General features: G+C 45.8%; 1 long non-coding RNA gene across 1 annotated transcript; it reads left to right on the top strand.

The window, feature by feature from the left end:
* LOC135230393 (uncharacterized) lies at positions 1-27,496 on the top strand. The gene is made up of 2 exons (XR_010321063.1): positions 1-9,244; positions 22,844-27,496. It is a non-coding gene; the product is annotated as an uncharacterized LOC135230393 (long non-coding RNA).
* Positions 27,497-27,685: the final 189 nt, after the last annotated feature.

Raw genomic sequence — 27,685 nt, 5'->3', positions numbered from 1 at the left:
TTTTAATTTTTATTTTTATCGTGCTTTAAGTGAAAGTTTACAAATCTTATATACACCTTGCTATGTACTCCTAGTTGCTCTCCCCCTAATGAGACAGCACACTCCCCTCCACCTTGTGTTCCCGTGTCCATTCAGCCATCTTCTGTCCTCCTCAGCCTTCACACTTCCCCTTGAGACAGGAGCTGGCCACAGAGTCTCATGTGTCTACTTGAGCCAAGAAGCTCACTCCTCACCAGTATCATTTTCCATCCCCTGTTCCAGTCCAATCCCTGTCTGAAGAGTTGGCTTCAGGAATGGTTCCAGTCTTGGGCTAACAGAAGGTCTGGGGACCATGACCTCCGGGGTCCCTCCAGGCATCTTGCTTTAAAAAAACAAAAAAGGTAAAGCGCACCAGGAAGACCCCATCAGGAATGTGGCTTTGTGGTTCTGTGTGAAATTATGCACCCAGTCCCTCATAGTGGATGGTATTTATGGGTTTTGTAATGTAAAGCTACCTGTGGTGTTATTTTTATATCTGCTGTCGGGCTGTGATTGCGTACACAGCCGTTAAGGCGCTTCTGTTAATGTACCCTGGGCTGGAGAAAAAAATCTGTGACCGTTCTTATCTGATGAGGTTACATTTTCTTTCTGAACAATGTTGAGGTGTCATAAACCAATAGATCAGAAATGGTCCTCTTCATATGCAGGATTTATTACTCACACTCCAGGCATTCAAACCAAACCCAAACTCTTTGCCATTGAGTCGATTCCAACTCATAGCGACCCTATAGGACAGAGTAGAACTGCCCCGTAGAGTTTCCAAGGAGCACTTGGTGGATTTGAACTGCTGACCTTTTGTTTAGCAGCCGTAGCTCTTAACCACAAAGGCCCCCAATCCTAGTGGGGGTAGAGAAGGCACAGAGCTGCTATGGGTGCATTTGGCCCTCATCAGTGAGCTGTCCAGCAGAACGCGGCTGCAGTGAGGCGCTGAGGTTTAACAGGCCAACGTGGCCTTGGAGACTTATTCTGCCTTTCATTGGCTGGGTGACTTTGTGTTCCTTGTCTTTCTGTGTTCTAAAGATGAGCTTGGATTCCCGGGTCAGCTTCTCGTGGTGATGGGGCCACTGAGGGTCTCTCTCCTCTTCAGTCTCTCTCCACACATCACCAGGCACTCAGATATCATTTAGAGTCTGCATTAGTGTCCTAGAGTTGCTGTAACAAGATACCACAAACTGGGTGGCCTAAAAGAACAAAAATGTATTGTCTCATAGTTCTGGAGGCCAGGAGTCCAAATTCAGGGTGTTGGCTGTGTTGCTTCTTTCTGAGGCTCTGAGGGAGAATCTGTTCCGTGCTTCTCTCCTAGCTTCTGGAGATCCTTGGCGATCCTGGGCTTGTGGCTCCAATCTCTGCTTCTGTTGTCACATGGCTGTCTTCCCTCTGTCTTTCTGTCTCCATGTACCTTCTCCTCTTTCATAAGGATACCAGTCATATAGGTATAGGACCCACCCTACTCCAGTATGACCTCATGTTGACCTAACTGATAAAATCGTCCAAGACCCTATTTCCAAACAAGGTCGTGTTCGCAGGTACAGGGGTTAGGACTTCACCGTGTCTTTTTTGGGGACACAATTCAATCTAGCACACACAGACTTACTCATATTCTGTGGACATTTTGGAGAATAAGACAAAAGAAAATAATGATGAGCCACAGTTTCATAATTCTCAAGTGGATGCAATTCGTCAACCCATTCAATCAGCCTCTTAGTCAGCACTTTTCTTTTCCCTTATTCAGACTTGCACTGACGTACTTCTAATACCTGGAAAAGGGGAACTCGTGTTCCTGGGTTTCCCCAAAGAGGAAGTGAAAGAAACAAGCAAAACAATTCCATTCAACATCAACAATAACCAAAAATCCCCCGAAAACTGCTTATAGAACTATGACTTGTGCCTTCAGTTCACTACACGTCTAAAATAAGAACGGTATGCAGCAGGAGAAGGTCAAGAAGTTTTTTTAAGAATGAAATGTGGAAATGGAGTCATCCCAGGCTCCTTGTGTGTGCAGATTGCCTTGCTCTGTGTATTTGAAGAGGACTCTGGCAAGTTCATTCTCCAGACAAGAGCTCACCACAGGCTAGGTGACTTTAAAAGAAGCTGAGGATTAGGGGTACAGAGTTTCTGTTTGGGGTGATGAAAATGTTTTGGAAATAAATCGTGGTGATGGTTGAAGATGCTGAGAAAAGTGCACAAAGCTGTGTGCCTCGTAAGTACCTTCATATGAGGTTCTGGCTTTGCTTATTCCGTTTAATTCAAGACAGGCAATCTGCCATTTCTATTACTCTCAGCAACTTTCAAAAGGGGTTGACCTGCGTGGTTGGTTTCCGTGGGCCTCCTCACCAGGACAGGTCTCCTCTCATCTAGAGAAAGAAAGAGAAAGAGAAGTACCTAAATGCATGCTGGCCAACGTCCACATATGGGCTCTGACAGACAGAGGGCGCCAAGAGGCATCTCTTGGGCATTTCTTCCTCACTTGATCCAAAACCAAGCCAAACCCCTTGCCTAGTCCATTCTGACTTATAGCAACCCTGTAAGACATGGTAGAACTGCCCCATAGGGTTTCCAAGGAGCGGCTGGTGGATTTGAACTGCCGACCTTTTGGTTAGCAGCTGTAGCTCTTAACCACTGGGCCACCAGGGCTCCTCCTCACCTGATAATGCCTCAGTTTTCACTCAGGGTTCTAGGAAGGTAGACTAATTCATTTGTTGTCAAAGCGGCAGGTGCGGTGAGGAGTGGGCCGTGACAACATTCTACCCCCTGTTGTTGCTTTTAGCTGCTGTCCAGTTGGCCCCCGACTCATGGCAACCTCATGCGGAAGGGGACAAAACTGTGTTCGATCCCGCACCATCCCCGTAATCAGCTGCAGATCGGATCACTGGGATCCATAGGTTCTTCCACTGGCTGATTTTAGGAAGTGGACTGTCAGGCCTTTCTTCCTAGTCTGTCTCAGTCTGGAAGCTCTGCTGAAACCCGCTCAGCATCATAGCAACACACAAACTTCCACAGACAGACAGGTGGTGGCTGTGCGTAAGGTGCGTAGGCCAGGAATCAGACCTGTGTTTCCCGAATGCGAGGGGAGAGTTCTATCACTGAACCACCACCGTGCCGCTCTGTGTTTTAACGCTAACCTTTTCAGCAACTCTGAAAAGTAGGGGTTGTTAAGCTATTCTATAGATGAAGAAATGGAGGCTCAGAGACAGTGTGTGCCGAGTTCAATGTCACAGAGCTTGTAAGTGGCCGCACTGGGACTGAGCTAGCTCACTGTGGGTCTGGCACATCCATGAGGCAGGGAAGTTTCCCTCCTGCCTCTCTAGTGCCACCCTCTCAGGTGGTTTCTTCCCAAGGATGGCACAGGGCATGCTCTCACCAGGCTAATCTGATCTGAGAGCCACCAAATGCACCGTGCACCACGGCACACTCAGATCCTCAGATACAGGGGTGATGGCACTGCCAGGCATCGACTCATACACTGGGCGTTTTCAAGTATATGCAGGAGCCAGTCACAAGGATGCCGGCAGGCCTGGGGGACTGGAGCCAGTGTCTCGGGGTGGACAGACACTGGCCCCATATACGCAGTGGGGGATTGCTTGCAGGGCTTGGCCCAGATCCCCTGGGGTTCACACCAGTGACTTGATCCCTGAACCCATCAGCATGTGCTTAGGGGAACACTGGCTAAATTCAGCCTCACTCCAGGAGACCAAGGAATCCCTGCGTGGTGCAAACAGTTGACATGCTCGGCTGCTAACCAAAGGTTGTAGGTTCCAGTCATCCAGAGATGTCTCAGAAGAAAGGCCTAGCGATCTACCCGTAAGAAATCAGCCTACAAAAACTCTATGGAGCACAGTTTTACTCTGACACACATGGAGTCGTCATGAGTCAGAATAGACTTGACGGCAACTGGAAGAAGGCCAGGAGCCTGGCTGGGGTTTGTGTCGGGAAAGGTAACCCCACGGAACTTCAAAAGACGAAGAAAACTCACATGTGTTTGAGTCACTGAATAGGTGCAGTATGCTCACGAGGGGTGGCCTGGAGTGGACGTCACGGGCTGAGACTGCTGCCACAGAAGCAGGCTGGCTGTTGCTGGTTCTCTTTGACAGATTTATGACATAGGACCAGCAGAGGTTAGCAATGGCGCTGTTGACAGAGGCTCCACTTTGCCAGAGGCCTGAAGTCCAGTGGGCAAGGGATAAAGCTGGGCCAGTGACGTCTCCTCCCCAACTCGCCTTACCCTCTCCTGAGATTTCCACATATGAGCCACAAAGCTAAACTGACATCGGAATAGCTATCGTCCACATACAACTGTCATATCAACGTCACCTTTTACCCTCCTGATGATTCTGTGATAGAGATGAAGAGAGGTGTCTGTCATAGATTGAACTGTGTCCCCCCAAGATGTGTGTATTAACTTGGTTAGGCCACGATTCCCCAGTATTGTGTGGTTGTCCTCCACTTTGTGATTGTAAGTTTATGTTAAGAGGATTAGGGTGGGATTGTAACACCAACCTTACCAGGTCACATCCCTGATCCAAGGTAAAGGGAGTTTCCCTGGGGTGTGGCCTGCACCACCTTTTCTCTCTCAAGAGATAAAAGGAAAGGGAAGCAAGCAGAGAGCTGGGGACCTCATACCACCAAGAAAGCAGTGCCGGGAGCAGAGCGCATCCTTTGGACCTGAGGTTCCTGCGCTGAGATGCTCCCAGACCAAGGGAAGACTGATGACAAGGACCTTCCTCCAGACCTTACACAGAGAGAAAGCATTCCCCTGGAGCTGACATCCTGAATATGGACTTGTAGCCTTCCAGACTGTGAGAAAATAAATTTCTCTTTGTGAAAGCCATCCACTTGTGGTGTTTCTGTTATAGCAGCACTAGATGACTAAGACAGTGTCTTTATCCCCATTTAACAGATGAGGAAGCTGGGAATCGGGAGATGCAGTGATTTTGTCAAGATATTTCTGCCATGTGTGCTGGGCTGAGTCCACCTGGGCCTTCAAACCCTCAGTCCTTCATGGTGCACCTACCTAGGCTTGTCCCCCATATGGGTCTGGCAGGCTCTCGGCCAGGGTCTGACACTGGACTGGGAGGGGAGGAGGAGAAGGAGGGAGGACCCGAGGGCACAGAGTCCCGCCCATACATGCTGAGTTCCAGCCCATCTTGGCCGTGTCCTAGGAGTCCAACTGGGCTGGGCCTGCGCATTTCTGCTCATTCCCAGTCTAGGGTCTGACTACACATAACAAGAATTTTGCTAACCCCTGACATGTCACTGGTTTGCAGCCTTGGCTACACCTGGCGGTCACCTGGTATATCTGTTTCCAAGGTCTGCCATAACAGATTCCACAACTGTGGTGACTTGACACAACAGAAGTCAATTTCTCTCACAGTTCTGAGGCTAGAAGTCTGAAATCGAGGTGTCAGCAGGACCATGCTCCCGCTGAAAGCTCTAGGGAAGGATGCTTCCTTATCTCTTCCAACTTCTGGTGATTCCAGCAGCCCTTGGCATCCCTTGGCTTGTACACGCTTCAGTCCGATCTCTGCCCCCTCTTTCACGCAGCATTCTTCTCTGTGTCTGTGTGTGTGTCCTATTCTGTCTCTTATAAAGATAGTCATCATTGGATTTAGTTAATCTAGGATGGTGCAAACAGTTAATGTGCTTGGCTTTTAACCGAGAGGTTAGAGACTCGAGTTCACTCAGAGTTGCCTTGGAAGAAAGACCTGGCAATCTACTTCTGAAAGATCAGCCATTGAAAACCCTATGGAACACAGCTCCACTCTGACAGACGTGGGGTCACCATGAGTCAGAGTTGACTCAATGGCAACTGCTTTGTATGACTGAAAAGTCCAAAGTAAGAGAGGCCCGGGGAAATCCACCTGGTGGAGGCTTTCAGTGTGATTTCTACCCAGCCTTCTAGTCTTGTCTGGTGCCTAGTCATTTGGATGATGTATGGATGTCTTTTTTTGAAATGGATAAAATACAATGAGAAAGCAGTTCTAGGCATGCAATAGGGTGTGTCAAGGTGGTGAAAACAGTTAATGTGTTCAGCTGCTAACTGAAAGGCTGGCAGCCTGAGTCCACCCAGAGGTGCCTTGGATGAAAGGCCTGGCAATCTACTTCCAAAAAATCAGCCGTGGAAAACCCTATGGAGCACAATTCTACTCTGACACACATAGGGTCGCCAGGAGTCAGAGTCAACCTGATGGCAGCTGGGTTTTTTTGGGGGGCACCCTAGGCTCTGTCTTGGGCTGTAATGTGTTATTTCTGGCTGTTCGACACCTGAACAGCCTTGGACTAAAAGAGGCGGTGTTTGCTGTAACCAGGCGCCGCACTTTGTAATCGTATCTTGGGTGTTCACATGAAGGTTGGGAACAACGCGTTTCTTCAGTTCTTAACGGTTTTCTCATAAGAAACCATGAAGTCAGCTTTGTTGGGTTTGTCAGTGGGCTTTCAACCGAGTGCTTTGGTCCACAAAAGGGTTATTCAGTGCTCCCCTCCGTCTTAATTAATTGCAGACCCTCTGGACGGTCGGCCCTAGGGGTCTATACCCTCCCCCACTCCCCCTCAGTCTGGCTTCCAGTCTGCTCACGGTCGTGTCCCCTCAACGCCGGAGCCCTGCTGGCGGGAGACCCTGGGGGTTTCAGCAGCTCTGTCCCTGCAGCGCGGCTCGGACCCTAGCTGGTTCCTCGCTGAAGTGGGTATCAGAGCTAATTTGGGCCCCAGACATCAACTTGGGGATCATTTTCTAAGGCTGGCAGCCCCACAGTTTTAGTTCTAGACCTTGTTCACTGTTAGGGAAAGGGAATGGGAGCCGGTGGCATAGTGGTTTAAATGTTTGCCTACTAACCAAATGGTCAGCAGTTCAAATCCACCAGCCACTCCTTGGATACCCTATGGGGCAGTTCTTTTCTGTCCTATAGGGTGGTTATGAGTTGGAATTGACTCAATGGCAACAGGTTTGTTTTTTGGTGTTATGGAGAAGTGTTGGCTCGTGGGCTCGACAACCTTGCCTAAGGCAGGATAAAAGAATAAGGGCCCAGACCTTGGGACCAGCTGTGGTTCAAATCCCAGCTTTACCCCTGAACAGCTGTGTGACCTGGGGCAGCTTCTTAACCTCTCTGTGCCTACTGTCCCTACCTAACGTAGTTATGACCATAGTGCCTGTCTCAGCTTGGGTTCCCAGTAAGTGCTCACTGTCACTTCTGTGACCATATTGAAGCTGCACTATATCAGGGCAAATCTGCTGCCAAAGACCCTTTTAAAGTCGCAAAGATGTCGGTTTGATAACTAAGGTGTGTCTGTCCCAAGCCATGGTCTTTTCAATTGCCTCATATGCACAAGAAAGGTGGACAACAACAAAAAAGGAAGACTGAAGAACTGATGCATTCCATAGTGGTGTGGGCAAAGAATATTGAATATACCTCAAATTGCCAGACTAATGAACAAATCTGTCTTGGGGGAAGTGCGACCAGAATGCTCCTTTGAAGTGAGGTTGGCAAGACTTCATCTCATATATTTTGGACATGTTGTCAGGAGGGACCAGTCCCTGGAGAAGGACATCATGCTTGGTAAAGTAGAGGGCCAGAGAAAAAGAGGAAGACCCTCAATGAGATGGACTGACACAGTGGCTAAAACAAAGGGCTCCAACCTAGCAAGAATTGTGAGGATGGTCCAAGACCGGGCAGTGTTTCATTCTGTGGTACACAGGTTGCTATGAGTTGGGACTGACTTGACGGCACCTAACAACATCAATAACAACGAGATTGTACATTAGTTATTCTTTTCTGGTTGACTTACTTGACTCAGTGCCCCCATTCCCATTTTAGCTGCTGTTACCCCTTACTCGGACAGGCGTCTTAGTCATCTAATGCTCCTATAATAGAAATACCACAAGCGGGTGGCTTTAACAAGGAGAAGTTTATTCTCTCACAGTCCAGTAGGCTAAAAAGAAGTCCAAATTCAGGGTGCTGGCTCCAAGGGAAGGCTTTCTCTCTCTGTTGGCTCTGAAGGAATGTCCTTGTCATCAGCCTTCCCTTGGTCTGGGAGCATCTCAGTGCAGGAACCTCAAGTCCAAAGGACGTGCTCTGCTTCCGGCACTGCTTTCTTGGTGGTATGATGTTCCCCTGTCTCTCTGCTTGCTTCTCTTTTATATCTCAAAGAGATTGGCTTAAGACACTATCTAGTCTTGCAAGTCTCATCAAGGTAACTGCCACTAATCCATCTCATTTCATCACAGTGATAGAATTTACAACACATAGGGAAATCACGTAAAATGGTGGACAATCACACAATACTGGGACTCATGGCCCAGCTAAATTGAGAGATATTTTGGGGGGATGCAAGTCAATCCATGACAGCAGGAGACTCTGGGAAGACTGTTTGCAGGGTTTGGGTCTTCACCTCAGATCTCCCAGGAGAGCAAAGATGCTTTCCAATTGTTAATGACATGTAGCTCCTTTGTCAAATCTGTGCTCTTGATTCCTCGCTTGTCTTGCGTTGACAAGGCTTATGCAAGCCGCCTCCCTGACTCATGCCTCCCTCCACCTCACACACTCAAGAGATTGACTGGTGCTGAACATGGGAGCTTGCAAAATAGGGTACAGTTTATACAGGACCTTGTGTCCTAACAGAAATGTTCCAGCTCCACCCGATGTGGTCCTGTGATGAGTCATTCCTGGAGATTCCCCCAGGAGGTCCTAGACGCTGAAGGAAGATTTAAGAGGTCAGAAGGTGGGGGAAGAGAAGAAAGGGCAGATGTGGAGGCAATCATGACTGTAGACGGTTGTTGTGGTTATTAGTTGCCTGAGTCAGCTCTGCCTCACACAGTGAAGTTTTGCCCAGTCCTGTGCCACCTTCTTCATCACTGGTATGTTTGAGTCCATTGTTGTGGCTATGTGTCAATCCATCTCATGGACAGTCTCCCTCATTTTTGCTGCCCCTCTACTTTACCAAAGGAGACCCTGGGTGGTGCAAATGGTTAACTGCTGGACTACTAACCAAAAGGTTGGTGGTTCAAACCCACCCAGGGGCACCTTGGAAAACAGGCCTGTCTGTCTACTTCCAAAAGGTCACAGCCTTGAAGACCCTATGGAGCAGTTCTACTCTGCACATGTGGGGTTGCCACGAGTGGGAATCCACACTACTACAGCTAACACCAACTACTTTACAAAGCATGATGTCTGTCTTCAGAGATTGGTCCCTTCTGAGGATGTGTCCAGCCAAAGTAAGTGCACTCAAGTCTCACCATTCTCAAGGATCATTCCAGTTGTATTCCTTCTCAGGCTGATTTGTTCTTTCTTCTGGCAGTCCACAGTATATTCCAGACTTATCCACAAAGAGTGCAGCCTGAGCTCTCTTTATCCTACAGCTGAACCAGGTGGGGAGTAGGGCTGAGCCTCAGGAAAGGGGACAGCATCAACCTGGCTCCCCCAGGCATTGGCAGAGTCCCTAAGTTTCTGAATCTGTAAGATGAGAGAAAAACTGCCTTTTCTCCCTGCCCAGGAGGGAAACCAGAGAGGATTCCTGTGCACAACGCTGCCTTAGGAGGTTCACCACCACCTGGCTGCCAGCCCCAGCGCTTCCCATGTGCCAGTCTGACTTCCCAAGTGACAGGGGAGGCAGGAGGGGGCCTCCACCCAGCTGGTGGAAGCATGAAAGTAGGATAAGCAAGAGGTCCTAAGGACAACGAAAGATCAGGAAATAGAGCCGCATTTGGACCTGGTCATGGGTTTCTACAGATACCCTGGACAGAATGGGTGGCTTTGGGGGGTGTGGGGGGAGGTCCGTCTCCTTATTATCATTAATGTTACCGTTGGCTTTGATTGCCATTACATCAACGGCACCAGGACAGAGGTGGGGAGAAGGTGGTCCCTGTAAGGAAACCAAGGGATTCCCGGGCCAGTGGCGCAAACTTGTCCTAATGATCGTCTTTCGCACCGTGCCCCACCCTTCTAAATTCAGGTATCACGGGAGGGTGGGGCTTCCGGGGGAGGAGCGGCCATCCCACCCGCATGCGCAGTACAAGCTGGCGCCAAGCCTGCGGGGGATCGGGGTGGGGGACACAGATCTGAAGTCAGGAGACTCGGATGCAAGTCTTCACTCAACCGCTGGCAAGTGGAGTGAGTGGCCCTGGCTAAGGCACTACATTTCTTTGAGTTTCAGTGTCTTTCTTTAAAACATGGCCAAGTACCTGACTTGCCAGTTATGAGGTTCCAACGCGCTTGCATACCACTTGGGAACTGCTGCGGGAGAAAAGCAGTGCTATTTGTAACCAGCCATCTTCGCTCTGCAAAAAGATTTGGGGTCAATGTAGCCATTAGAGAGCGTGAATGTGGCTGGAGAGCACCTGAAAAAAGGAAGCAATGCAGTGCCTGCCTCACGGGGCCCTAGGACTGTGCCTGGCACATGGTTTGGGTGACCATCTGTCCTGGTTTGCCTGGGACTGAGGGGTTTCCTGGACACAGGATTTTCAGTGTTCAAATTGGAACAGTCCAAGGCAAATCAGGACAACTTGGTCACCCTACTAAGTGCTCAGAAGCGTTAGCTACCGTCATATTTTTACAGATTTGAGATTTCCTAATTGCCAGCGTGTGTGGAGGAGGAGAAGGGAGAGAGGGATGGGCTGAGGGGAGGAAGGAGCTCAGTGTGACCTTCAATGGGACGTTGAGCTCTGTGGGCTTTTGGTTTTCTTGATAATTAACTTAAAAGGATGCCCACCCATTACGACCCGAGGCAAAACCGGGGGCCTCTAGGGAAGATACAAAGCCACAAACCCCCAGAAGCTCCAGCAGTAGGAATGGGCATGGAACCCAAAGGGGACCCTTCTGTGCCACTTTCACGGCCCCCTCCCTAAGGGGCGTCCCACAGCACACAGCCCTATGCTGGCGCCTGCCTGGAACCCTGGGGGGCTGGTGACTTTCTGTAACAGGGTGTTCGATGACTAGACGGTTTGTAAAAAACCGGAATGTTTTGGGATCTCTTCGTAAGTGTTGCAAAATAAGGATTTCTATTCTCCGGGCTGATATTTCACTAGATTTTGTGCATTTTATAATCCCCGGAACTGTTCACTGGTATGGAATGTTAGAAGTCAATGTTCTAATCTTTCTTTCCCGAGCATATGACTACTGATTTCATAAAAATTCCGAACTTTCTCGGGTACAAGTTTGCTTATATCTTTTGCACATGGGACCGGAAGAGTCTCATGGATGCCAAGAGGGACTGATTATAATAAATTTTGAGAACCACTGCTCTACTAGTGGCTCTCAGAATTGATTCCCTAACGAACAGCATTAGCATCGCATGGGAACTTGTTAGAAATACAAACTCTCAGCAAGGGTTTGAACCAAATGAACCGCTTTGAAGCCTTGCTTGAAACCATGACCCTAAACCTCCAAACCAAGGTACCAAATCATATGAGGTATTTAGTTGTTACCTAAGCACCCTTAGCAGCTACTGTTTTGGTTTTTTTTTTGTGTGTGTGTGTGTGTGTTGTAAATATATTTACTGCACAACTTTTGCCAGTTCAGCTTTTTACAGCTGTACAACTTCTTGACAGCAATTACGTTAACCAGCTGTGCAACCCTAACCTTGATCAATGTGATTTTTCCGTCACTGTAAACAAACTTAGTGCTCCGTAAGCCATAACCACCCTCCTCTCCCGTTTTCTTTCGCTCCTGCCCCTGGCAACTACTGATAAACTTTGGTCTCTCCACATTTGCCTTTTCCTGTCTTGTTATGCAGGTGAGGTCACACGATATTTGTTCTTCCGTGACTTATTTCCCTCAGCATAATGTCTTCAAGGCCCACTCATATTGTGGCATGTATCAAGACCTCATTTCTCCTAGTGGCTGAGTAGTATTCCATTGTACGTATGTACTGTATTTTCTTTATCCATTAATTCATTGATGGGCATTTAGGTTGTGTCCACCTTTTGGCTATTGTAAATAGTGCTGCAGTGAACATTGGTGTACAAATCTCTGTTTGAGTCTCTGCCTTCAAATCTTCTGTGCATACACCTTGGAGTGGAATTGCTGAGTCATATGGTAGTTCTATTTTCAGGTTTTTGAGGAACCACCATCCTGTTTTCCACGGTGGCTGTACTATTCTGCATCCCCACCAGCAATAGTCTTTTAAAAAAAAATATTGTTGTAGAAATATATATAAAACAACTTTTGCCACTTCAGCACCGTTCACATGCACAATTTACTGTTATCAATTACATTAATCATGTTGGGCAACCATCACTCGTAATTGTTGTGTAATTTTCCGTCACCATGAACAGAAACTCACTGCTTCCTGAATGCCCTCCCCCACTTCCCTCTTCTTCCTGCCCCTGGTAACGATAAAAAAATACATGTTTATACATTTTCCTATTCTTGCTATTTCATATAAATGAAATCATGTAATATTTGTCCTTCTGTGACTGACTCATTTCACTCAGCATGTTTTCAAGGCTCATTCATGCGGTGCACGCATCAGGACTTCATTTCTCTTTATGACTCAGCGATTTTCCACTGTATGTTTGTACCACATTTTGTTCATTCATCTGTTGATGGGCATTAGTACCGTTTCCACGTTTTGGCTATTGTGAATAATGCTGCAGTGAACATTGGTATACTTGTGTCTATGTCACTGCTTTCAAGTCTCTTGGGTATAGAGCTAGGAGTGGAATTGCTGGGTCCTGTGGTGGTGGTGTTAGGTGCTGTCGAGTTGGTTCCGACTTATAGCGACCTTACATACAACAGAACGAAACATTGTCTGGTCCTGCACCATCCTCACAATCGTTGTTATGTTTGAGCCCATTGTTGTAGCCACTGTGTCAATCCATTTCAGTAAGGGTCTTCCTCGTTTTTGCTGACCCTCTACTTTGCAAAGCATGATCTACATCAACAAAATCAGCCAGTGAAAACTCTATGGATCACAAAGGTCCAATCTACTGCTGATCATGGGGATGGTGCAAGAAGGCTGAGCAGCACTTCATTCTGTTGAGTATGGGGTCACCATGAGTTGGCAGCTAACAACAACAATGGAGGGAGTATAGCCCCTGTGTATAATAATGCTGGTGAGGTTTAGGTATTTTTGAGGAAGCAAAGCCCTGGCCAGCTATGACATTGTCTGCTTTGTACAGGTAATGAGCTTCTTGTGGAAGTATGCAAAAAAAAAATCTCTTGGAATGCATCAACGTGAATGTCCAGAACTTGGCATAGTGCCTGGCATACAGTAAGGACTCAATAAGTGATTGTAGCATGAATGAATTTCCTCCCCTGATAAATCTCAGAAAGGGTGAATGTTAGAAAGGGCACTGAGAGATTAATCAATGGACCGATCAGCCTTTCAGCATAAAACCATCCCAGAGAGATGGTGGCCTAACTTTCCCCAAATAATCATTAGAGAACATGATGCAGCCACTTCCACCAGGAGCTGATCTACAGTTTCAGGAAGTTCTTAGTGAGCTACCTTGCTCATTTGCATTGGTAGCAAGGAAGTCAGGCTGAAGGCTGTACATCCTCAGGAAATGGGGCACTGGGAAGAGGCCTCACACTCTGTGTTTATCCTAGAGCAAGGCTGGCAAACCATGACCTGGGGGCACAATCTACCCAATGCCTGTTTTTGCAAAATAAGTTTTATTTGAATACGATAGACTTCTAACATGGCTGCTTTGCACTCCAAAGCTAGAATTGAGTAGTTGCTACAGAGCCCTGTGGCCCCAGGAAGCCTAACATATTTATTATTTGGTCTTTTACAGAAAAAGCTTGCTGTAAAAGACCAGCAGATATTAAAAGTATGAGCAGATATTGCACAGAATACCCTGAAATAGAAGATATCAGGAAGGTTTGCTGCATGATTAAAATGATGGGATGCCCAGCAATTCTGCTCCTCAGTGTACACCCCAAAGAATTGAAAACAGATGTTCAGACAAATACGTGTACACATCAAACACATACGTGTACACATGTATTCACAGCAGCACTGTTCACAACAGCCAAAAGGTGGGAAAAACCCACTTGTCCGTTAACAGGTGAACGGATAAACAAAGTGTGGTATATCCATGCAATGGAATATTACTTGCTATAAAAAAGAATGAAGTATTGATATATGCTACAACATGGATGAACTTTGGAAAAAATTATGCTAAGTGAAAGAAGCCACGCACTAAAGGTCATGTATAATTTCATTTTTATGAGATATTCAGAGTCGGCAAATCCATAGAGACAGAGCACAGAGTGGCTGGGGGGGTTTGGGGGGGTGGGTAGGCAATGGAAAATGACTATTAGTGGTTATGAGGGTGTACTTGTGGGGTGACCCAAGGTCACAGAGCAAAGGCTACAAGCCAGAGCTCTGTGCTCCTCTTCTGACACTCTTGGAAAGGCATAGTCACTGAAGAGATTGATATAGACATGTGTGATTGTTAGGATTGTGCATCAACTTGGCTGGGCTGTGATTCTCAGTAGTTTGGCAGTTTTGATGTAGTTTGGCAGTCATATGATGTTGTGATCACTTCCATGGTGAGATTTGATATAATATGATCACCTCCATGATAGGATCTGCTGTGAATAGTCAATCAATTGAAAGGGAGTTTCCTTGAGAGTGTAGCCTGCATTGAATATAAGTGGATGTTCTGTCAAGGCTTGTGGGCTTTTGCTCGCTCTGGATCCTGTAGCTGGCTCTTGTTCATCTGACCTCTGGTTCTTGGGACTTGAGCTAGCAGTTTACTTACTTGCCTGACGATGTTGGGATTCGTGGGTCTTCACAGCCTGTGAGCAAGAGCCCTGCTCTCTGACCTGCTGATCTTGGGTTCTCCAGCCCCTGTGGCTATGTGAATCAGGAAAAGCCTCCAGCCTGACCCACGGACTGGGGACATTCCAGCCTCTACAACCGCGTGAGCCATTTTCTTGATATAAGTTTCTCTCTATATATTTATATGCTTTACTGGGTTTGCTTCTCTGGAGAGCCCAGCCTAAGACAACATGGAATGGCAGGGGAAAGCCAACATTCAAAATGTCGCTGCTAACCTTTGGCTTTAGTGCCCTTGACAAGACGTTTAAAAGGGATACTCATGCAGCAAATGAATTGTAATTTCATCTCTGGTTCTTCTTCCTTAGAGAAGGTATGAGCAGACAGTGGGTCTGCCATGGGACCTGGTGGAATGATGGAAGGGTTAGTAACAGCAACAGGACATGGAGAAGGATGTATCAGACACAGCAAGGCACATTTAGAAAGCAAGCTCTAAAGGGGAGGGGGAAGGAACAGGGAAACCTATGTGAGAAGGGAGGAAAAAATGAAGACTGGAAAATAAATGCAGCCGATGGCAGGGAGATTTGGGAATAAGCTATTGGTGGGAAATCAAATAACCTAAAATTTCTAATTCAAGGAGCTTAAGAAAAATCTCTGCCCAGCCTTTAAATTTCTCTGAGCCACAATTGTCCTTTAATAACTGCAGCCCTGTGGAGCCACACAGAAAATTCTATACCAAGTTTTCCTGATGCCAGGATGGAAGAGGATCCAGACAACAGCTCATAGAGTGCATGCAAAATTAAAACCATCTTTTGAACCAGCAAGACACTAATGAAATCAAAGCAGTGCTGGAAACACCAGCTAGTGACTGAGAAGAAGTGCCAGGGGCAAAAGGGCTCAAATCTCCAAAAAGTGAGAGCAGTAAAGAACAGATCCAAGTGTCGTTCAGTTTTGGATGATGACAGCATTTTGTGTGGCCTGCTTCTGTGTCATTAGATGAACCTGTCCTCAGGACCAGCAAAATAATTTGTGAGGTCCAGTGCAAAATGAAAATATTTTGCAGGGCCCTTGTTCAAAACTTGCTAAGAATTTTGAGACTTGAACAGCAGAGTGTTGAGGCAAGTGTGGGCCCTTCTGAACACGGGGCCCATGTGGCTGCGCAGGTCACAGGCCCGTGCAGTGGCTCTGCCTTTTCTGAACAGTCTAAAAAAAAAAAAAAAGTTTTTTTTTTTTGTCTAGGATGATTATTCTCATCTCAGGCAGAGTGATCCAGTCATGGGCACACACTGAAGATGAACTCTGCATTTCAATCACAACACAGGTGTTAGAGAAATTACAGCACAGACGTATTTTACCTACTGTCTTAGTTTCTTTCTTTCTTTTTTTTTCTTAGTTTCCTAGTGCACTGTAAACAAAAGTGCTACCTGTAGGTGGCTTTAAAGGACAGAAGTTTATTTCTCACAGTCCTAAAAGTCCAAATCAAGGCCTTGGCCATGTCAATTCCTTCCTTGTTGGTAATTCGGGGCATTTCTTGGTTCTTGGCGATCCTTCTCTGGTGTCTGTCTACCCCTGTGTGTGTCTCTGTCTCTATGCTGCTGTTTCCATAACTCAGAAGTGATGAGGTTTAGGACCCACCCGACACTGGTATGACCTCACCTGATTGATTACCTCACATTAGATTGCATTATGGAAAGTGCTTATATTACATTAGATTAGATCACATCCATAGGTATGGAGGTTAGGATTTCAACACATGTTTTTGAGGGACACAGTTCAATCCACAACACCTACATAGAAAATGGCAGAGTTTTGCTTTCTCCCAGGGCAACTACTTCTCTGCTGTTCATCCTGGGAGCACTGACGATCTGATGCCAAACAAGAAACCCTGCCTTTTGCCCCAGCCTCGTAGAAATTCACGCAGCCTGCTTTGTGGCACCAAACTCTTTCCCTGGGAGTTTAAGGTAACTCAAAGATGCTATCTATCTGGGTTGCCAGATAAACTAGAGGATGCCCAGTTCAATGGGAATTACGGGTAAGCAACAAACAATTTTTTTAGTTCAACTGTATCCCAAATATTGCATGAGGTATACTTATCCTAAAAAAAGTTTGTTATTTATCTGAAACAACAACATATCTGGCAACCCTATAGCTAATGTATTCTTTTTTATTTTTATTGGGGTAAAGTGTACAGAACTTAAAAATTGCCATTTTAACCATGTTTAAGTGTATGATTCAGTGGCATTAGTTACAGTCACAGTCTTGTGCCATCACCCCAACCATCACTTTTCATCACCCCAAACTGAAACCATACCCATTAAGTAGTAACTCCCCATTCCTCTTTCCCCCCCAGCCCCCAGTAACCACAAATCTACTTTCTGTTTGTATGCATTTGCCTATTCTAGACATTTCACAGAAGTGGAATCACAGTGTTTGTCCTTGGGTGGCTGACGCATTTTACGCAGCATGATGCTTTCAAGGCTCATCTACCATGTGGTATGTGTCAGGACTTGATTCTCTTTGTGGCTGAGTGATACTCCATTGTGTGTGTGTCTCTCTTCCACCTGCATCCTTAAGATCAATTCTACTTCGAGAAGGCAGCTTTTCCTCACTGGTATTTTGAGTGACTTCCAACCTGGGGAGACTCATCTTCCAGCAGTTTATTGGGCAATATTCTGTTGTTAGGAGCCCTGGTGGCTCTGTGATTAAAGCACTTGGCTGCTAATCAAAAGGTCAGTTGTTTGAACCCACCAGGCGCTGCATGGGAAAAAGAGGTGGCAGCCTGCTTCCGTAAAGATTACAGCCTTGGAAACCCTGTGGGGCAGTTCCATTCTGTCCTATAGGGTCGCTGTGAGTTGGAATCGACTTGATGGCAACAGGTTTTGGTTTGGAGTTCTGTTCTTATACATAGGGTTTTCATTGGCTGATCTTCAGAAGGATATTGCCAGGCCTTTCTTCCTAGTCTGTCTTAGCCAGGAAGTTCCATTATCATCTGTTCACCATGGGCAACCCTGCTGTTGTGTGATATACTGGTTGCAAAGCTTCCAGCATTACAGCAACACACAAGCCACCACAGTATGACAAACTGACATACAGAGGTGGATCTATACCAATGATCATGAAGATTGCATAGGACCGGCTGACATTTTGTTTTGGTGTACTCAACAGCAACTAACAACAACATGTAGATCTAAATATTCTTAAAACACTGGGATTATAAGTGAAGCGAATCTGGAGAACAATCTGGGTGGCGTGTTTGATTCATGATGAACAAACCAGTTATGGAATTGTCAGTATTCCTGCCCCAAGACTGTCCAGGACCTTTCCGTTCTTGGACTTGGTTGGACTGCCTACATTTAAAGAGCTGGAGAACCCATCTGTACTCTGCCTTTGACTAATCTGTTAGTCCTGACTCTGACGACAATTCAAAAGGACTACCAGTAACCAACCAGTTGCCATTGAATCAATTGCAATTCATGGAGGCCCCATGTGTATCAGAGTAGAACTGTATTCCAGGGTTTTCAATGACCAATGTTTCGGAAGCAGATTGCCAGGTCTTTCTTTCAAGCTACCTCTGGGTGGACTTGAACTTCCAACCTTTCATTTAGTAGCCAAGTGCTTAACCATTAGCACCACCCAGGGACTCATATGATCCCACTCAGGGACCGAAGCAGTGGTCAATGGAGAGGAACTGAATCACAGCAGAACAGTTCGTCAGAGGACTCAGGCTCGGAGACAGCAGGGCTGTCTACAGAGGGGTGCATGGGGGTCTGCTCAACAATCCAGCAGTCCTGTGGACATGTGGAACTTTTCAGTTGGGAGCTGTGCACCTACACTCTTACTTCTGCAAAGTAAACATTTCTGGAAACGTTTGTGTAGGGAGCCCACGCATTCTGCACAAATGTTATACAAGCAGCCTTTGGCTTTGGAAGAATGGGTGGAAATTGTTTGCAAAATCCTTTGGAGCCTTTTAACTAATGCTTGTCTCTGTCCTGCAGCCTGAAACAAACAACCCTTCTATTTCAGAAATGTCTGCTAATGAGAAAGCTATTTGCAGCTGAAAGAAAAAGTATCATTAGAGAAAAAGATATAAAAAGTTAGAAAACAACAACAACAAAAATATGACTGAATCTTGTTGCTTAAGCAATCACTTGAGACCTGTCTTAGGCTGGGTCCTTTAGAGAAGGAAAACCAGTAAAGCATAGAGATACATATATATAAACCAACAAAACCCATTGCTGTTGAGTCGGTTCCAACTCATAGCAGCCTTACAGGACAGAGTAGAACTGTCCAATAGGGTTTCCAAGGAGCGGCTGGTGGATTCAAAACTGCTGACCTTTAGGTTAGCAGCTGAGCTCTTAACCACGGTGCCACCAGGGCTCCAGATTTATATCAAGGACATGGTTCGTGTGGTTGTAGAGGCTGGAAAGTCCCAAATCCATGGGTCAGGCTGGAGGCTTCTGACTCATATAGCTGCATGGGCTATTGAACCCAAGATCGGCAGGTCAGACAGCAGGGCTCCGGCCAACAGGATGTGGAGACTGATGAATCCCAAGATCAACAGGAAAGATGGCAGGTAAGCTAAGCTGCTAACTCAAGTCCCAAGAACTGGAGGTCAGACGAACAGGAGCCAGCGGGAACGAAAGCCTGAGAGCCTTGCCAGAAAGTCCACCCATATTGGGTACAAGCCACACCCCCAAGAAAACTTCCTTTCAACTGATTGGCTACTCACAGTAGGCCCTATCATGGAGGTGACCACACTGTTCCAGATCTCATCATGGAGGTGATGACATCGTTATATGACTGCCAAACTACATCACAATTGCCAAACCACTGAGAATCACGGCCCAGACAAGTTGACACACATCCTTAATGATCACAAGACCCTAATTACATTTGTTACTTTTTTTAGAAACTGGGGTGATAGCAAGTCTTTCTATTTTGTTGGATGAACTTAATGGCAGTTTTAACAAGGGTACCTGGAGTTAGGTATATTAAATCAAAAACCACCATGATAAGACTCAAAGAAAGCCTTGGGCAGGATGTGGGACAATTTGTGCAGATTAGTATCTGGCTTCCATTAGTTCTTTTCTTTTCTACTTCCTAGTGAGAAGAGATGGGTTAACAAGACCTTTTGGCAGGCTGAAACTTGTGTATATTTTCAAGGGAGAGTGAAACAGATACAAAGCAATCTGTAAGCCTACCTTTTCAAGAGGTAGCATATGATCAGGAACTGATGATACTGAAGGAAGAAGTCCAGGCTGCTCTGAAGGCATTGTTGAAAAACAAGGCTCCAGGAATTGATGGAATATCAATTGAGATGTTTTGACAAATGGATGCAACACTGGAGGTGCTCACTTGTCTATGCCAAGAAATATGGAAGACACCTTCCTGGCCAACTAACTGGAAAAGATCCATATTTATGCCTATTCCCAAGAAAGGTGATCCAACTGAATGTGGAAATTATAGAACAATAACATTAATATCACGCACAAGCAAAATTTTGCTGAAGATCATTCAAAAATGGCTGCAGCAGTATATCAACACGGAACTGTCAGAAATTCAGGCTGGTTTCAGAAGAGGACATGGAACCAGGGATATCATTGCTGATGTCAGATGGATCCTGGCGGAAAGCAGAGAATACCAGAAGGACGTTTACCTGTGTTTTATTGACTATGCAAAGGCATTGGACTGTGTGGATCATAAAATATTATGGATAACATTGCGAAGAATGGGAATTCCAGAACACATAATTGTGCTCATGAGGAACCTGTACATAGATCAGGAGGCAATTGTTTGGACAGAACGAGGGGATACGGAGTGGTTTAAAGTCAGGAAAGGTGTGTGTCAGGGTTGTATCCTTTCACCATACCTATTTAATCTGTATGCTGAGCAAATAATCTGAGAAGCTGGACTATACGAAGAAGAACAGGGCATCAAGATTGGAGGAAAACTCATTAACAACCTGCGTTATGCAAATGACACAACCTTGCTTGCTGAAAGTGAAGAGGGTTTGAAGCACTTACTAATGAAGATCAAAGACCACAACCTTCAGTATGGATTGCAGCTCAACCTAAAGAAAACAAAAATCCTCACAGCTGGACCAATGAGCAACATCATGATAAATGGAGAAAAGATGAAGTTGTCAAGGATTTCATTTTACTTGGATCAATAATCAACACCCATGGAAGCAGCAGTCAAGAAATCAAAGGGCACATTACATTGGGTAAATCTGCTGCAAAGGACCTCTTTAAAGTGTTGAAGGCTAAGGTGTGCCTGACCCAAGCCATGGTATTTTCAATCACATCATATACATGTGAAAGCTGGACAATGAATAAGGAAGACTGAAGAAGAACTGACGCCTTTGAATTGTGGTGTTGGCGAAGAATACTGAATGTACCATGGACTGCTAAAAGAATGAACAAATCTGTCTTGGAAGAAGTACAAGCATAATGCTCCTTAGAATCAAGGATGGCCAGACTGCGTCTTACGTACTTTGGATATGTTGTCAGGAGGGATTGGTCCCAGTCCCTGGAGAAGGACATCATTCTTGGCAAAGTACAGGGTCAGTGGAAAAGAGGAAGACCTCAATGAGGTGGATTGACGCAGTGGCTGCAACAATGAGCTCAAGCATAACAACGATTGTAAGGATGGCGCAGGACTGGGCAGTGTTTCGTTCTGTTGTACGTGGCGTCACTATGAGTTGGTATCGACTCGACAGCACTGGGTTTGGTTTGGGTTTGGAATCTAACCCAGGAAACCCTGGTGGTGTAGCTGTTAAGTGCTATCGTTGCTAACCAAAAAGGTTGGCGGATCGAATCCACCAGGCACTCCTCAGAAACCCTCTGGGGCAGCTCTACTCTGTCCTATAGGGTTGCTATGAGTCGGAATCAACTTGATTGCAATGGGTTTTAACGGGTTTAATCTAACCCATAACATTGGGTGAAAGTCAGGGAGGTGGGAGGGGGTGTCTAAGCTTTTCTTCCAGTGTCTTGAAGAGTGATGATCTTCTCTCTTACCTTCACAGGTAGTTGTTCTTTTGTAAGTTTAGCTTCCCATATATGGGACCCCTGTAAATTGCAATTCCACCTTGTGAAATTTATTTTGAAAGACATTCCAAGTCTGCGACTTTGACTCATCCCCTTGCTGATCCCAGAGTAGATGTGTCCAACCACAGACATGCCTGTGGCTGGGAACAGAGCCCGGTAGGGGGAGCTAGCTGGCCTCCCCTCTGGAATGACCGAGTGTGTTTATAGGAGGCCTCCTCAGATGTCAGCACGGAACATGCTGGGTCGAGTGTGAGCTATCATTGTTAAGGAGAGGCAGACATGTGCTAGAGGAAAACGTAAATGAATTTGAAGGCCAGCTTCTCAGCGAGTCACTTATCCTCTTGGTGTCTCTATTTTCCCATGGATAAAAAGGAACTTAAAGCTCCAGAGGGTGGCTTGCTGAGATTGGAAGAGACATTTGAGAGCCACTGGGGAGAGAAGGAAAGAAATATAAACATTGGGAACAACACCAATGTGCAGATGTGATATGGAAATGCTGGGGCGATAATCTCCAAGCAGGAAATCCAAGAAATTCACAAGCGAAGACGATTTTACCAGAAAGATCAAGTTATCCTCAGAGAGTATAGAAGAAATAGGAAAAACAACAAAACCATAAAGAAATCCAAGAGATTATGGAGCAAAATATTTAGCCAGATCCTCCCAGGGTGTAAGTGACTCCTTGAGAGTGGAAAAGGTACTGTGATAGCTTTATTAACATTTTGAACCCTTCCGGAACTTTCTAGTCTGGCGGGTAACATAAGACTATCAGCATTTCTTTCATGTGATTTTAAAGAAAGATTCCTAAGAAGGTAACCAAAAACCAAAACCAAACCTGTTGCCATCACTTGGATTCCGACTCATAGCGACTCCATGTGTTACAGAGTAGAATTGCTCCATAGGGTTTTCTTGGCTGCTTTACAGAAGCAGATTGCCAGGCCTTTCTTCTGCAGTATGACTGGGTGAGTTTAAACCACTGATCGTTACTGACATAAAAATTCCTTCTCTACAAACACACTGCTGGAAAACATGTTCCCTGTTCGTAGGAGCTTGGTGCGGCTCAAGATCTCTGAGGAAGTAGCCTCCAGGACAGCCACTGCCAGGCATATTACACCCATGCTGCAACAACTGTGGAGAAGGCGTTAGAGGGGCGTGTGGAGTTCTCTGGATCATATTTCTTATCAAAATAAAAAAGGTAAAATGCCGAAGTCGATGCTGGCAATGAAATTTCTAGAACGGTGATTCGTTGTTGTTGGGTGCTACTGAGTTGGTTCTGACTCTTAGCGACCCCAGGTGACAGAATAAAACTGTCCCATAGGGTTTTCTTGGCTGTAATCTTTATGGAAGCAGATCACCATGTCTTTCTCCCAAAGAGCCGCAGGGGGGTTTGAACCGCCAACTTTTCCGTTAGCAGCTGAGCGCTTAACCATTGTGTCACCAAGTCTCCTTACCCAATAATAATTATTTGTCAGGTTCTGTTTCTTTGGGGAGGAGTCTCTGGGCAGCACAAGTGGTTAAATGGTAGATCTCTGATGGAAAGTTTGGCCATTCAAACCCCCCCAGCTCTGCCATGGAAGAAAGACCTGGTGATCTGCTTCTGAAAAACCGGCCATTGGAAACCCGATGGAGCACGGTTCTACTCTACACACAGGTAGTCGCCAGTAGTTGGAATTGACTTGATGGCAACTGGTTCCTTTGGGGACATTCAGGTAGTCAAAGGTGTGAAATTATTGGACTTTTTGTGTTCCTTTGGTAATCCCAGACCAAGACAACAAAAATCCTTTGGTAATACTGCATGGAATTCTGGAAACATAAATAAATACATCCTTCAGTACATGTTGCAATGTCTCATGTTAAAAATAAGTGACACGCTGAACAGTCAAGTCAAATGTGAATTCTAAGCGCTAAGATGCAACCTGGGATGGCACTAGCCATTGCTGAGGTTCCCAGAGTAGTATTTCCAGATGGCAAAGTTAATCTATTCATAAAAACTAACATAAATGTTTATTTTTTCATAACTGTTCAAGTTACACATGCCCATTGTAGAAAGCTGGAAAAATTAAAGAGTAGCGTAAGGATGACATTTACCCACAATAATCCACCATCCAGGACAGGCACAGTGAACATTTTGGTATAGAATATATTGATTTGCATAGGTTGGCTCTTAGTGTTTTCTCCTGCTTAATACTGTGTCATGAGCATCTTTCATGTCACTGAAAATTATTGTTAAGCATGATTAAAAAAATTTTTTTTTATTATGGAAAATTTGAAACTCGTAGAAAATTAGAGAGCGGTGTATCAGGAATTATCAATACATGGCCAATCTCATGTCTTCTAACCCCTCCGATCCCCCACCCTCCACCTCAAAAGTTATTTTGAAACAGGTCCAGAAATTATATACAGTGAAACCTGTGAAAGCTGGAACTCGACGAGACTGCCATGTTTTTCTTTGTCTTGCACGTTTTTTGCCTTTGACAGGGTGCAGTCTTACAATTTTTCTATCACTCGTTTTTAGTGGAAAATGTTTGAGTCTTCCTTCTCTGACAGATTTCCGCCTTACACAGGTTCTGGCTTTCACAGGTTTTACTGAAATATTATCTGTAAATATATCAATATATATCTGAAAGCTAAGAAAAGACAAGAACTTAAAGAAGATTATAATGCTCTTAACTCTTATGAAAGATTAATAGTATTTTATAATATTAGCAAATATCTAGTCAGTGTTTACATTTCCCTGATGGTCTTAGAAATTTTATTTTTTGAGTTGGCTTATTTGAATTGGGAGACCCACAATAAGATGAGATTGTAACAATGAACTCAAACAAAAACAATTGTGAGGATGGAGCAGAATCGGGCAACGTTTTGTTCTGTTATACATAAGATTGCCATGAAGTGGGGCCACCTCGACAGCACCCAACAACAACAACAACAACATTTGTCTCTTTTGTTACCATGCAGTTTATACTGAGCAATATTAAAATTACTACTCTGAGCAATATCAAATTAGCTATTAACCTCTTCTTCCCTCCCCCTTCCCTCTTTCCCAGAATCTGATTTGAATTAGTATCCTTTTACTCCTAGTTAGTACCCATAAGGCAATCAGAAAGCTTATTCCATTTTTCCTATACACGTCCCGTATCATTCCTCTCTTTGTTATAGCTGCACTGTATTTCATCATCAGAGCATATAGCCATTGTATGCTACATTCTATTCATTATAACATCGTTTACTCTGGTTCTACAGGTGAGTATTTAACGCTCACCATCCGTACTTATGGCCGTGTCTTTCTACTCTTTTTGAATACACATTATTATGGGTTGAATTGTGTCCCTCCTCCCCCATCAAACTTATGTTGAAGTCCTCACCCCTGTGCCTGTTTGGAAATAAGGGTTTTCTTAATGAAGTCATGCTACAGTAGGGTGGGTTCGAAACCTAATCTCTTCTGAGTGGTGTCTTATAAAGAGAGCAGAATTGATACATAAACAGGCCAAGTGAGGACCCATCTATAAGTACACCCAAAAAGACCCAAACCCATTGCTGTTGAGTAGATATCCACTCATAACAACCCTATAGGATAGAGTAGAGCTGTCCCATAGGGTTTCCAAGGAGCAGCTGGTGGATTCAAACTGCCAACCTTTTGGTTAGCAGCCGAGCTCTTAACCACTGCACCACCAGGGCTCCATCTGCAAGTAAAGGGACACCAAAGATTGCTGACAGTCACCAGAAACTAGGAAAGAGTCCCATAGAAGGAACTGACACGACCAAAACCCTGATTTGAACTTCTAGCCTCCAGAACGCTGAGAAAATAAATTTCTGTCTTTAGAGCCACCCACTTGAGGTATTTTTGTTTTGTTATGGCAGTATTAAGTAACTAAGACACACATTTACAATATTTTAAGATGATGTCATGAGAAAGAAGTGATGTCGGGCATTCACCCTCAGAAGACTAAGTCCCTCGAAGACACTCACAGTGCTGGTTTTCTTCTGGCTGCTCTTCTCTACCTCTGGACATCACGCCTGGTGGTTCTTGATTAATGTTGTTGACTGGCTCAGAGGTTGGGGGCCAAGTGCCACCATTTGCAACTCGTGATGCTTCGTCTCGCGGCTTTGCTGTGTCAGCACGCATCAGCTTCTCTTTTAGCTGCCCTGTCAGCTGGCGGGCGAGGGGATGGAGCAACGTCAAATAGCATTGGAGAGGTAGGGTGTGTGGGGCCGGAGCACAACTCCGGAATTGCCCTTGTTTTAAGTACAGTGATCTAGTGAGGCATTTACAAGTTAAGTAAGCTGTGTGGGAAGTGGGGGAGGACTGAGATAAATGAAGAGCGAGGTTAGTGAGCTGCAACTGTTGTGGCCCAGTGATTTCCAATTACAGGGAGTGTATTAGTGCCCTGTGGCTGCCGTAACAAATTACCACACCCTGGGAGGCTTAAAACAACAGAAATCCATCCTCTCGCAGTTCAGGAGGCTGGAAGCCTTGATTCAAGGAGTTGGCAGGATTGGTTCCTTCTGGCTGCTCTGAGGGAGAATCTGTCCCATGCCTTTCTCCTAGCATCTGGTGGTTGCCGGCAATCCTTGATATCCTTTGGCTTGTACATGCGTCACTCCCATATCTGCCTCCGTCTTCACGTAGGCTTCTCCTTTCTGTGTTTCTGTTTCTTTCCTTTCGCGATAAGGACACCGATCGTTGAATTTAACCAGTAACAAGTTGCTGTTGAGTCGATTCTTGGCAACCTCACATGTGTCAGAGTAGAACTGTGCTCCATAGGGCTTTCACTGGCTGATTTTTTGCATGTAGTTCACCAGGCCTTTCTTCTGAGGTGCCTCTGGGTGAACTTGAACCTTCAACTTTTTGGTTAGCAGTTGAGTGCATTAACTGTTTGTACATGCAGGGACTCATTGCATTTAGGGCCTACCCTAATCCAGTGTGCCCTCACATTAATTAGTGACATCGGCAGAGAGCCTGTTTCCAGATAAGGCCACATTCTGAGGTATTGGGTAGACCTGAATTTTGGGAAGGGCCCTCTCCAACCCGCTACAGGGAACATGCTCAGAGTACTTCAGCTGACAGTGTTGACATGCCCCTCCCCCTGGAGCTGCTGACAACTCCTCAGATGGCTGAGCACCTCTTGTTTCTAAGACTTCCTTGGGGTTTTCCCTGCTGCCCACGTCACTGCTTCAGTATTACTGCCGCACGAGAGCCTTTCTTATTTCACGATGTGGTCAGGAAGGAGTGGGGGCTCATCCAGGGTGCCTATGTGAGAGGAAACTGGCTGTAGGGGTATATAGGAGACTATGGAGCTTGGGCGTAGTGGTCTCAGTTCTGGCCTTACTGTGGGCATGTCTCTGTTTTGCTCCCCCTAGTATTGGTCCCTGGGTGGTGCAAATGGCTAACGTGCTTGGCTGCTAACTGAAAGGTGCCTCAAAAGAAAGACTTGGTGATCTACTTTTGAAAAATCAGCCACTGAAAACCCTATGGAGCACAGTTCTACTCTGAGACACATGGTGTCGCCATGAGTGAAGCTGGCTCAACAGCAACTGGTTAAAAGTCGTGTCAGTGCCTTTCTGTGAGTCTCCCTTCCCCGCCCATAGAGAAGGAATGACTAGGCCAACTGGCCCTCCTCCGTATCAGCTGTTCCTTTTGGTTGGAGTTCTTATACCAGGCTCACTCCTTCATGGCTGCCTTGGGGTGACCAGGGCAGTGGGGTCACATGGAATGGGGCATGGATATCCACCCACTTGTGGAAACCCTCTCAGAAGTGGGCTACCTCCTGGCCGGCCCCTGAGTCTCTAGGTGGGTGAGGAGGTTGGGGAGGGGAGTGAGATTGGGGCACTTCCCTTGGGAATCCATTGCCTTCACCCTGCCTGAGCAGCACTGTGCCAGGAGGTGC

Source organism: Loxodonta africana, chromosome 2 (genome assembly GCF_030014295.1).
Source record: "Loxodonta africana isolate mLoxAfr1 chromosome 2, mLoxAfr1.hap2, whole genome shotgun sequence".
Lineage (NCBI taxonomy): Eukaryota > Metazoa > Chordata > Mammalia > Proboscidea > Elephantidae > Loxodonta > Loxodonta africana.
Note: the sequence above shows the minus strand (reverse complement) of the source record. Positions and strands in the feature narration are given on the sequence as shown.